This window comes from Oratosquilla oratoria, chromosome 43 (genome assembly GCF_046742065.1).
Source record: "Oratosquilla oratoria isolate Oo_2021 chromosome 43, ASM4674206v1, whole genome shotgun sequence".
In the NCBI taxonomy this organism is placed as follows: Eukaryota; Metazoa; Arthropoda; class Malacostraca; order Stomatopoda; family Squillidae; genus Oratosquilla; species Oratosquilla oratoria.
The window spans coordinates 32,732,568-32,742,567 of record NC_134819.1 but is presented as its reverse complement, the minus strand read 5'-3'; the positions used below and the strand labels follow the sequence as shown (position 1 = coordinate 32,742,567).

The window sequence follows — 10,000 nt, the reverse complement described above, 5'->3', positions numbered from 1 at the left end:
ATGTCCTCTTCCCCCTCCTCCTCCTCCTCCTCCTCTTCCTCCTCCTCCTCCCTCCTCCTCCTCCTCCTCCTCCTCCTCCTCCTCCTCCTCCTCCTCCTCCTTATTCTGCTCTTGTTCCCCCTCTTCCTCCTGTCCTCCTCCACTCTCTACTCTTGTTCCTGTCCCTGCTTCCTCCTCCTCCTCCTCCTTCTCCTCTTCCTTCTCTTCCTCCTCCTCTTCCTCCTCCTCTTCCTCCATTTCCTTCTATTCCACTTCTTCCTTCTCCTCCTCTTCTTGTCCACATTTCCTTTTCCTCCTCCTCGTCTTCCTCCTCCTCCTCGTTCTCCTCTTCTTCCTCATTTTCCACCTCCTCTTCTTTCTCCTCCTCTTCCTCCTCCTCCTCCTCCTCCTCTACATCCTATTTTCTCCTGACGTCTCCCCAGGCGGAGCTGCTTACAGGGTACTTCCCATTTCTGTGTAATATAGCTCACCTCTTTCCTCCTCCTCCTCCTCCTCCTCCTCTTCCTCCTCCTCCTCCTCCTCCTCTTCCTCCTCTTCCTCCTCCTCCTCTTCCTCCTCTTCCTCCTCCTCCACCCCTTCCTCCTCCTCCTCCTCCACCTCTTTTTCTCCCTCCTCTTCCTCCTCTTCCTCGTCCCTCTTCACACTACAGTGATATATAATGATTACCACGATACTTATCAACATGATCATGTGTGTGCAATCATAATCTTGATAAAAACATCATGCTCGTCATTATCACAACCATCACCACGACCATTACCATCAACATCACCATCACCACCATCATCACCACCATCATCATCACCATCATCACCACCACCACCATCACCAACATGTGCATTAAAAGTATCAAATTAACCATTACCATCAGTATCAACATTACTAATGCCATCAGAAAAAAAAATACAAAAAAAAACACCACAAAAACAATTTCCATCCCCATTACTGTTAGCATTACCACCTTGAGGCCTAGCCCCTGGTATTATTAGTACAATTACCATTTCTGCTACTACAACTGCAGATACCTCTGTCATCACTATACCTTCCATCATTACCACGAACACTGGTACTGGGTACTGACACCATCCCTACCACCATCATATCCAGTACCAGTTACATTACCATTGATGCCACCACCAAACCGTTCACTGGTGTCTCGGCTAACACCATCACTGTTTCTATTGACACCATTTCCACCAATTGCGACATCCAATTCCATTGATACTATCTATTACATCTACCACGAAAACCTTCATTGCCACCACCACCACCACACTATACCACCACTACTTCCGCTACCTATACCACTATCACGACCACCAACACTTATACCATTACCACAACTAACACCTATACCACAACTATCTATACCACCATCACGACCACCAACACTTATACCATTACCACAACCACCACCCATACCACCACTACCACCGCCACCTCTGCCACCATCGAGTATAACAAGCGAGAGAATGTAGTGAAACACATTTCTTTGTGGTCGCCTAGTTATGGACCAATGGGTCTTCTGCCACGTTGGTCTTCCTTTGTATAGAAAGGGACCCCGAGAGCTCTTGTCATCCTGAAGATGGGATGGGATCCAGGCGACCTGAAGACTTCTGCAGGGGTGGGGGGGGAGAAGCTGAGGGTGTTACAAAGAAGGCCGACTAGGGGCGGAGGGGCGTGGAGGAGGGGAGCAGAGGGCTGGAAGAGGGAGACAAGGATCAAGGAAGGATAGAAGGGAAAGGGAGAGGTAGCAAGGGTAGGAGATAGAGATGGAAATTGAGGTGGAGCTCTCGAATGATGCCACACTAGCATTGCGACGTCGCTAATCCTATCCCATACAATAGATGATCATATCAAAGACCCCATTTGACCCATGGAGAGGCTGGTTTATTACGACAATGGCCGGGTGTTCGGGCGCAATGGGTGATTGGAGATGTGGAAGAGGGCAGGTTTGAAGATCGGGTAACTATTGAAGGAGATAGGAAGGAGGAGAGAAAGAATAAAGGAGGAAAGAAAATAGGCGGTAAAAGGACAGGAAGTACAGAAATGAAGGAGAATCAGCCGGAAGCACAGTGTTAAGGCGTTAATGGTGGAGAAGAATGAGGGAGAAAGATGAGGGAGGAAATATCGAAGGAATCTGGAGAGGGAGACGAAAGTGGTGGCCATCAGACGGAGGAAAGAGTATTGTCATTATTGGCATATTTGGTTGTGATGATGACAATATAATAGAGATATTATCGCTGGAAGTGATGATGATGATGATGATGAGAAAGATGATGATGATTAGGAGGAGGAGGAGAAGGAGGAGGAGGAGGAAGGGGAGGAGTTGGGAAGTCAGTGAAAAAAAGAGGAGTTGAAAGAGGAGGAGGAGGGTAAGGGGAGGGAGGAGGAATAGGAATAGGAGGAATAGAATGAGTATAAGAAGAGGAGGACAATGAATAGGAGGAAGAGTATGAAGGAAAATAATAGGAGAAACAAGGTTGGGTGGCTCTGGAGATGCAAGAGGAAGAGATGAAGTAGGACAATAAAGAAGAATAGGAAAAGGAAAAAGGGTGAAGGAGAAGGAAAAGGAGGGGAGGGGAGGAAAGGAAAAGAGAGAAATGAGGAATGGGAAGAAAGAAGAACGAAAAGGAATACTACGAACAAAAGGAGAGGAGGAAGGAAGAGGAAGAAGAGGAGAAGGAAGAGGAGAAGGAGGAGGAGGAGGAAAGGGAAGTGGAGGAGGAGAAGGAGGGAGAGGAGAAGAAAGAGAAGAAATAGTATAAAGAAAAAGAGAAGAAGAAGGAAGACGAAAAGGAAGAGGATGAGGAGAAGGAGGAGAAGGAGGAAAGGGAAGTGGAGGAGGAGGGAGAGGAGAAGAAAGAGAATAAATAGTATAAAGAAAAAGAGAAGAAGAAGGAAGACGAAAAGGAAGAGGAGGAAGAAGAAGAGGAAGAGGTAGAAATCTATCCCCCTTTAATGTCTTCACTCGAGTAATACACTTTACACATTTTGTTTTCGAAATCACGTGCCAATTTTATTCCACTCCGTAGAAGAAATAAGATATATTCAGTCTTCCCTCAGGCACGGCGATTTTGGTGTTTAGCACCAGTTGGTTCCATTCAGAGGGGCAGAGCTCCTCACACTAAAGAAATAATGTAATCATATAAATTAGCATAATCTCCGTCTTGTACGCGCGCCACCCTCTTCATTTTCATTAACCAAATATTACTGTATGCATCCAATTGCAATCATATAATCTTCTTCCCTCTTGGAATTGATTATTTCTTTAATAATATTGCGTTTGTATGTGCGTGTGCGTGTGTGTGCGCGTGTGTGTGCGTGTGTGTGTATGTATATATATATATATATATGTGTGTGTGTGTGTGTGTGTGTGTGTGTGTGTGTGTGTGTGTGTGTGTGTGTGTGTGTGTGTGTGTGTGTGTATGTGTAAGTCACTCTCGTGGTTTAGATTTATGTGTTGGAATAATATGGAAGCCCAGTGTGATGACCCATTGATTAAAAAATTCTCCGCAGTCCACCTCAAGAGAAACAAACTGACACAAGTTGGGGTTCAAAATTGGATTCACATTTAAATTCAAACAAGACTTCATATCCAAATGTTTATTTTAGCGCTTGTGAGGTATATATGGAAATAGATATATATGTCTGTTTTAATTAATTTATAAGTTTATTTAATTGTATTCACTTAATGCATGTCCCTTTTAATTAGTTTTGATATTTGTTTAATTGCATTTATACATTCAAATGTTTTATGCATCTATTTATCCACTTATATATAATTTCATTATGTAGTTAATATTTATTTTTATACATTTGCTTATTTATGTTTGATTTTTTTATACTTAGTTAATAAATGTTTGATCGTTTTATCTACTATGCCTTTATCTATCTCTTCATGTACTTATATTAATTAGCTTGTCTATGTGCTATAATGAATAACTTTAAAAATTAATAAATTTAGGGACACTAACTTGTTTAAAACAATTCGAACATAATTTTTGCTTTAAGATCATATCATAGGAAATAGTAGTTGACAGTAAAATGAAAATATTTATTTTACTTGAATTAAATAATTACAATATAAATGTACTAACATACTATCTCAATCTAAGACATCCAGGAGGAGGAGGACGAGGAGGAGGAGGAGGAGGAGGAGGAGGAGGAGGAGGAGGAGGAGGAGGAGGAGGAGGAGGAGGAGAAGAGAAATAAGGAAAGGGGAGGGTGGCCCCTGCTGTGGTGATAGGAGGATTAAAGTACCTCAATTAACTCCTTAAATAAAGGGCCATACTTTATCTACGTTGTTCTAATTAGGGCAAGGCCTTATTTGCCCGATAGCTTGGTCCCTCCTGACTTAAGGGTGGGCTAAGTCTTTACGCACCAGAGAGAGAGAGAGAGAGAGAGAGAGAGAGAGAGAGAGAGAGAGAGAGAGAGAGAGAGAGAGTGAGAAAGAGTTACATGGAGTAACATCGACAAACGAACAGCAACAGACGTATTTATCCTTACAAAGCTGTTCTGGTACTTCACCTATTATCAATACTTTTTTAACCTATCTAGAAGTAGATCATTTTGGTCGGGGGTTTATAACTAAGTAAATGTCGAGACATTTTTTGAGAACCTCTACAGTGGAACAACTAGTGACGTTGGATGGAGAGAGAGAGAGAGAGAGAGAAAGAGAGAGAGAGAGAGAGAGAGAGAGAGAGATAAGAAGTTAAACCAAAATCCCCCTGAAGAGCAGCCTGGAAAGATAACCACAGCTGAGGACTGGATAATGATGCAGGCGGGAAAATCAAAGGAAATTTAAGTTTGCACAAAGCATACTTGGAGAGCAAGCGTCGTCAAGAGATTAGAGGAAGAAGAGGAGGAGGGAAGAAAATGAATAAGGAGGAGAGGAGTAGCGACAAGGATAGGAGAGAAAAGACGGAGATATATGCTGGGAGAAGGCAAGGGGTGAGATAGAGAGAAAGAGAAAACCTTGAGAAATATGGAAAGGAGTGGGAACAAATAGAGAGGGGGAAGAGGAAAAGAGAGAAGAAATATACCCTGACACGAGAAACAATGAAGAGAGTGGGAGAGAAAGAGAAGAGAAATGTGTCTGGAGGAGAGGTAACAAGTAGGAGAGGAAAGAAAAGACATAAAGTGAAAAAAGTATGGAGGAAACTGGAAAATTTCTGGGAAAAAAATGGCGATGAAAAATAGAAGCACAAGAACATAAGAATAGAGGGAAACTGCCATGAGGGTTACACTTGGTAGTTCCATGTCCATTACCATCTGTCATCCCTATCCATAAACCTATCTAACCTCTCAGAACAACGAATTGTTTTAGTACTCACTGTATGATTACTAAGTCTAATCCTTTCACTAACCGCTCTGTTGGTAAACGAATTCTTGTTTGTATATTTCTTAAACCTAAGTTTGTTCTCTATTATTCCCAGAAGAATAAACTATTTCTTTTTTAGTCTGTCTTGTACGTCACTACGTTTTCATTCTTATATATATACAGTCTATATTACAGTACTAAAGTTTTCCGTTGGATCTTGCTTTAACGACTTTTAGCAAAATCCACTCGCCTCTCCATGACAATTCTGCAATAACATAAACTCGTTTCCGTCCGGTGGAAACAATGTATATAGGATGTACAGTTGCCTCCATTTATACCGAGTATAACGGCTGATGTGACGTTTGACAACATTGTCTTTGTTTACGTCTCACTAGAGATAGTGCTAAAGGTGTCCACTGTGCACCACAACGCTAAACTGCCAACGTAAACATTGTGACATTTGGCACCACTGTATTTGTTTACATCACAAAAGCAATGGCAAAATGATTCTCTTCTTCCTCTGTTCTCGACCTCTACACAAGCTCTCGAGATCATACCTCTCACCCTCAGCTCTTTCTTCATGAGAAGAGGCACTTTCTTACTTCTCTCCAATGGTCCGCACATTTTCGCTGTCAGCAACATAAGAGGGACTTCTGGGCACTCCTCAATACTGATATTTCTCTCACGGAAAAAAAAAATCACTTTGACCTGATTTTTCTTTTTATAGTTCAGCTTCCTCTTTTTCGTGACCAGAAACAAATATATGATTGTTTCCGAGTAACAAATCAAGCATTATTATGTAAAAGATTTATAGATATGTGTACACGTATATGTATATGTAAATGTATATATGTATATGTATATGTACATGTACATGTATATGTATATGTATATTAGGAAGATATAACGTAGTGGTACATTTGTAAACTGAGACTTATTAAACCACTGTCGGGGAATAAGATAAGAAAAACAGAAAATCTGTATATTTCGACCACTATCTGTGGTCCTCTTCAGCAGATTGATACAAAGTGTGGAGCGCGCGAGTAAATATAACAAAGAGGGGTACATTTAGGGGACAGGGAAAGGGGAGACTCGGTTTATATGGCCTTGACGAGTTCGGGGCGAAGGTTGGCCGATCGTAAGGTCAAGTCTGGCCGCTTTTAAGATTTGTTTATTTCCAGCCATCCAAGCTATGCAGTCAAGGGAACACTGACCTTTCGAAGTATTGAAATTTGGAAGATGTGTTATCAAGGATGAATCAATCATTTTTCTTCGAAAACTGCTGTGGGATTTGTAGATGATGGCGGCATTATACCAGTCCATGCGGTGATCCTCTTTGTTGGTATGCAGGAAAACTGCGGAATTCTCTTGGCTATATTTGATGGAGTTTTTGTATTTCTTGATTCTTGATATGAAATCTCTTCCTGTTCGGCCCCAGTGCACTTCCTCACAGTCTTTACAAGATTGTTTATAAACCCCGGGGCTGGTATCCACATTCGTTCTGCGATGTACATTCACCGTTTTCCTAAAAATACTGTTAGGATAACTGAATATCATATTCATATGGCTGTTTGGTAGTAATTTGGAAAAGGCGTTACTAGACTCATTGTATGGTAATATCATCTTATTATTATTTCAGTTGATCTTATTTTCGGGGTTGGTTGTCTTTTAAAAATTACTTTTAGCCTTACAGCTTTGGACAATGAATGTGTGAATGTGTGTGTGTGTGTGTGTGTGTGTGTGTGTGTGTGTGTGTGTGTGTGTGTGTGTGTGTGTGTGTGTGTGTGTGTGTGTATGTGTGTGGGTGGGTTAGGTGTGGGTGTGGATATGGGTGTGGGTGGGTTTGTGGGTGAGAGAGAGAGAGAGAGAGAGAGAAACAAGTAAAGGATATTGACTCCCCATTTAGAAATAACCGTGGTCAAGTCCCATCAGTTTTTATTGAAAGACGAAAAGCAGTTATCTTTTTTATGAAGATCATTTGGCTGTAATTCAAAGGGCTTATATAACTGAAATTGTTTCAAATCAGAGGTTACTGAACTCTTTTAGTAATACAACACCGCTCTCAATTTATCGTTTTCATCCTCATCCTCGTCCTCATCATATCTTTATCTTTAACTTGATCTTCCTTTTTATCTTCATCCTAGTTCTCATCCTCCTCCTCTTTATCTACATCCTCGTCTTCATCATCAGTATCATCATTTTAATCATCATCATTTTCATCATCATCATCATCATCATCATCATCATCATCATCATCATCATCATCATCATCATCATCATCATCATCATCATCATCATCATCATCATCATCATCATCATCATCATCATCATCATCATCATCACCATCACCATCACCACCATCACCACCATCATCATCATCATCATCATCATCATCATCATCATCATCATCATCATCATCATCATCATCATCATCATCATCATCATCATCATCATCATCAATCATCATCTGTAGCTTTATCTTTAGCTATCTTATCTTTCTTATCTTTATCTTTTTCTTTGTCTTTCTTTATCCTTACCTTTATATTTATCTTTCATTATTTTTATATTAATCGACTCGCTTCATCATGCCTTCGGGTACCTCGACGTGTCTCTCCTCCTTGACCACGATTTTTGAAGAACTTCTTGAAGAATTTATAACCAGCGGCTTTTTTCTAAGAATGCAAAATATGTTCAACACGCTGTTTATGTAGTTGCAACCCAAAAATAATGCTTTTGCAAGGAACACTGAAAAAGAAGAAAATTTTCTTTGTCATGGCAAGAATTTTTTCAGAATAATTTTTCTTTTATATACAGTTTATGTTTGAAAACAATCTGTTTTAGCTGCATCCAAGGAAGAAAGTTATTAGTATCATCAAGAAGACCTTATAGGGTGATTGCCATTTTCCCTAAATTATTAGGTAGCTCTTCACCTCCTCTCATTCTCTCACTCTCTCTCTCTCTCTCTCTCTCTCTCTCTCTCTCTCTCTCTCTCTCTCTCTCTCTCTCTCTCTCTCTCTCTCTCTCTCTGTGTGTGTGTGTGTGTGTGTGTGTGTGTGTGTGTGTGTGTGTGTGTGTGTGTGTGTGTGTGTGTGTGTGTGTGTGTGTGTGTGTGTGTGTGTGTATGTGTATGTGTATGTGTATGTGTGTCTGTGTGTGTATGTGTGTGTGTATGTGTCTGTATATGTATGTATGTGTGTGTGTGTATGTGTGTGTGTGTGTGTGTGTGTGTGTGTGTGTGTGTGTGTGTGTGTGTGTGTGTGTGTGTGTGTCTGTGTCTGTGTATACGAAAGTTTTGTGACGTCAGTGTACAGAATGGATTTAAATCGGACAAATTTAGATTTAAGAGGAAAATAGGGAAGCACCGGTATAACAATAGAAAGGACGATGAATGAAATAGACTTAGTAATTCTGTAATAAGTTTTATGAGTAGGTTAGATAGCTTTATGGATGGGAATGATAGGTGATAATGGACATGGAACTACCTAATGCATCCCCGTCTGGGCCAATCGTATCTTGACCACCATTCCGGATTCTTCCCATCTCTCATCCATCTCCTTTCAGATACAGTGGAGCCGTTCCGTGACTCCGTTCTTAAACTAAAACGTTCGTTAACCGAGACAGTTGCGGCAAACGCGCCAAAGCGCTTCTGAGCCAGAAGGATTGCCTGTGCACATATTTGTGTATGTTCGTTCTCCGAAGTATCGTTCGTTAACAGAGACAAAAATTTTCACTAAGGTTGTTCGTTAACCGAATTTTTCGTTAAATGGGATGTTCGTTATCTGAGGTAACTACATTTCCATCCTTGCGTGGTGATATGGCGAATCCCTTAATCCGTATTCTTTGTTGAACATTAGTTAATATTTATATGTTGTATTATACAAAAGATAAAGATTAACTAATCTTTAACAAAGACTGTTAATAATGGTGTGTGAGTCCTTAAAGGTCTAAGCTCAAGTTATAAAACCCTCAAGTTTGACTCAAACCCTCGGGGCTTTGTTCAAACAAGTCTTGAGCCTATTGCTTCAGATGTTGTCACACTGGGCTATTTTTCCTTCAACATTTTACCTCAAACCTCCATTTGAATAACTAGAATATGACTTATTCGCTTACAGAAATCTAGTTTTCTATCAGACCATTTCAATAGTATATCTAGTATAGATTCACAATCTTCTAGTTCATCACTCAGCTTTGCTATACATGATGGAGAGATATATTGATATATAGAGATTTGAAAAATAGAATATTGTGACACAAGTTGTTTTTACTCGAACCCTCAGTGGTCGGCGCTGGTGAAGCCTGTAATGTTCTGTAGCCAAGCACAGGACAAAACTATGGTCACCCCTTAGAACGACATTCGTTCGAATAGTTTATATTCATATAAATAATATATATCCTTGTTACTGGACACAAATAAATATATTTTATTTTATTTACAAAATAAATGAAGTTGCTGGAGTATTATTATTTATATCAATATAAAACTAATCGAACGCATGTCGTTCTAAGGGGTGACCATAGCTTTGTCCTGTGCTTGGCGGTCACGAGTCTTAAAGAGGTAACTACCCGTGTTGGCTACAGAACACTACAAGCCCATGGAAGTCCAATGTGATAATTCCTCAATTCTTTAAGACCATCTTCAGACGTCTTCACTCCGGCGTTGATGTGGCCAATCTACCC

At 40.5% G+C, this 10,000-nt stretch overlaps 1 protein-coding gene across 1 annotated transcript in view; it reads left to right on the top strand.

Annotated features, from left to right (window-relative positions):
* Positions 1 to 10,000, top strand: part of LOC143022030 (uncharacterized) — a 165,799-nt gene that overhangs the window by 93,332 nt on the left and 62,467 nt on the right. The window lies entirely within an intron of this gene.